The 3256-nt window shown below is 52.6% G+C and overlaps 1 non-coding gene across 1 annotated transcript; it reads left to right on the plus strand.

The window, feature by feature from the left end:
• The first annotated feature begins 922 nt into the window (after positions 1-922).
• Positions 923-995, plus strand: TRNAF-GAA (transfer RNA phenylalanine (anticodon GAA)). The gene has a single exon. It is a non-coding gene; the product is annotated as a tRNA-Phe (tRNA).
• Positions 996-3256: the final 2261 nt, after the last annotated feature.

The following is a 3256-nucleotide window of genomic DNA, read 5'->3' on the forward strand; positions in this document are numbered from 1 at the left end:
GCCCCTGTGAGGAGAGACCAGGGGCTGCCCCATGCCCGACACATCTGGTTCCAGCTGGCTCCAAAATGCACCCACCACTGGCCAAAACCTGAGCCCATCAGCAAAGCTGGGAGAACCTCTGTAAAGGTATATTTAAGAAAGGACACAACTGCTAGAGTGGGAGAGGAGCGAGGAGAAAAAAGTGTGAGAAACAGCCCTGCAAACACCAAGGTCAGTGAAGAAGGAGGGAGAGGAAGTGCTCCAGGTGCCAGAGCAGATGGTCTCCTGCAGCCCATGGACAAGACCCCAGTGGAGAAGGTAATCCCTGCAGCTTGTGGATGACCCAACACTGGAGACATTGGATAATTCCTGAAAGAAGGGTGGCTTGAGGAGAGCCCAAGCTGGAGAGGTTTATGTCAAAGGACTGTAGCCCATAGGAGAGACTGCATGGGAAAAGTGTTAGAAGGAAGGAGCAGCAAAGAGGAACTGGTATGGACTGACCACAACCCCCCATTCCCCACCCCCTGCACTGCTCACAGGGGGAGGAGGTAGAAGAGCTGTGAGCTAAGGCGGGAAGTTGAGCAAGGGAGAAAAGGGTGGGGAGAGGCCTTCCTTGGGGAAGGAGATAAGGTCTGTCTTATCTCCACCAGCCCCACACTTCTTCCACCCTCAGCCTTTGCAACTGCACATGCCTGGTCTGCCCACGTAGCTTTGCCACTGTCACGTTTGTACGAGGCCCACGCACATCTTGGCACACCCAAGTGTAAGCTGGCCTCCACCAAACCTGGAGCCCAGCTGGCCTTGGAGACAGGGAGGGCCCAGGTCCCCCCTGCCCAGGGCTGGGCACAGCTTTTCCCTGGGAACCTCCCTGAGGAGCTCTCCTCCTGTCTGTCAGCCTGTGGCCTGGCACGGGTGGCACAGGGACAAGGGCTGCTGGGGCAGGGCTGAAGTAGCTCAGCTGGGAGAGCATTAGACTGAAGATCTAAAGCTCCCTGGTTCAACCCCGGGCTTCAGCAGTGATTTGCTCCCTTTCATTTTTGCAGAGCCCATCTGCTGCCTTCCAGCCTGCCCCAGCCCTGCTTGCTCCTTCATCCCTTGTCAGAGCACTGTCCCTGCCTTGTAGCTGCAGATCTGTGGCTAAGAAGGAGCCTTCCTCCAGCACCAACAGTCCCCAGCCTCCCCCTGGGCAGGACTCTCCATTCAGTGCTCCTCTGGGCTGCTCTCCAGCTGTCCCTCCTTCCCTGCTCCACACGGATTGGGATCTTTCCTCTGCGGGGTCTCTGCAAAGACCTCCTCTCTCTCCTGCTTGTCATTCTCGATGGTGCACAGGCTGCTCCCATCCTCATACACCTCCTCCACCTGGTCCTCAGTTCCCAGACCTGAGGCCATGTCGTGGTTTAACCCCAGCCAGCAACTAAGCACCACGCAGCCGCTCACTCACTCCCCCCCCACACCCAGTGGGATGGGGGAGAAAATCAGGAAAAGGAGTAAAACTCCTGGGTTGAGATAAGAACGGTTTAATAGAACAGAAAAGAAGAAACTAATAATGATAATGATAACACTAATAAAATGACAGCAGTAGTAATAAAAGGATTGAAATGTACAAATGATGCGCAGGGCAACTGCTCACCACCCTCCGACCGACACCCAACCAGTCCCCCAGCGGCGAAATCCCTGCCCCCCCACTTCCGAGTTCGTAAACGAGGTGGGACATCACATGGTATGGAATACACCGTTGGCCAGTTTGGGTCAGGTGCCCTGGCAGGGCATGAGAAGCTGAAAAATCCTTGGCTATAGTCTAAACACTACTGGGCAACTGAAAACATCAGTGTTATCAGCATTCTTCACATACTGAACTCAAAACATAGCACTGTACCAGCTACTAGGAAGACAGTTAATTCTATCCCAGCTGAAACCAGGACAGGCCACCATCCCCCCAGTCCCAGGGAGAGGCACTCCCTGGAGCTGAGGCCTCAATGGCAGCATCCTCCCTCCGGAGGTCTGTCACAGCGAGACCTCTGATGTGCCCAGGACATCTGACAAAGCTGTGCTGAGGATCAGCCACTGTAGAAACTCTTGAGCAGAGTTTCTTGGCCCCCGCTGCAATGACTGATGAAACACCGATGTGCTCCTCCCTGGGCATCAGCAGGGAGATACAGAGCACAGGGGGATCCCTCCGGGGCCACACATGAACATCACTCTGTATCAGTCCATGCCTGCTGCGAGGGCACAAGTTGGGACACAAATGCCAGCAGTGGCTCCCCTGCGGTCCAGCATGGAAGGTCACCAACTCTCACACCGTGTCTTCACAACAGCCCCAGCTCAACCACTCCACGTTATTTTTACTCTCCAAATTTACCCTCTTCTGCATGTCCTGGCATCACATACACTTCTGTGTTCTCCATCCCCCCAGCACCAGACCCAGGGCCCACAGCACAGTGTCTCAGTAGTCCCCAGTTCCCTTACTCAAACCTGCTCACCCACCAGACTGCATTCCCCAGCCCAGCTTCAGCCCCTCACAGCCCTCAGTCCCTGCCCAGAAAAAGAAAGAGCTGCTCATGCGCGCCAACAAGCTGCTGGGCTCCCCCCTTGCAACTTCTTGCTGCTACGGAACCCTGCTCGCCCATCAGGAACACAGTGATGGCTGCAACACAGGACATCCCTGTCTCCAGCTGATAGCATATTTCCATACATTCTGTATGGTATGTCTAAATGTTTTGATGGTTTTAATATTTTGTACCAGCCGTGGAAACTGGTTTGCTGCTAGGTGACTGTAAAAGTGAGATTTGGTAAATAAGTATTAGAAATCTTATACTAACACTATGATTGAAACAATAGCCAAAAGTAGAGCCAAGCAATTAACTAGTAGAGGTAGTTGCTCCTAAGTTTTGCAGTTCTTTGCTCTTAGGACTAGATGTTCCTGTACGCTACATGAGAACAATGTTGAGACTGACCACATGTGATTGAAGCTGCGTTAAGCTTCAAGATCAAAGAACAAAGACAAGAATAAAGACTTCAAGGACAGCCAGCAAGAACTTCAATGGGTCGGTGGTCGCAAAAGCAGCCCTTCGACTCAAATGGATCCTTCATTGAGCGTGATTGGATGCAGGCAGTACTAAGATAATCAGTTGCAAGCATTTTTATGTACGTGTATACTAATCTGATTACAATGCAATTAGTTATTCTAACTAACCTGTTAGTGCTGAAGCTGCGGCATGCATGCGAGGTGGAACTATCCCCCGTGCATCCAGCGCTGCAATAAAGAATGCCTGCTTTC

The sequence above is a fragment of the Buteo buteo genome, chromosome 31, assembly GCF_964188355.1.
Source record: "Buteo buteo chromosome 31, bButBut1.hap1.1, whole genome shotgun sequence".
NCBI lineage: Eukaryota > Metazoa > Chordata > Aves > Accipitriformes > Accipitridae > Buteo > Buteo buteo.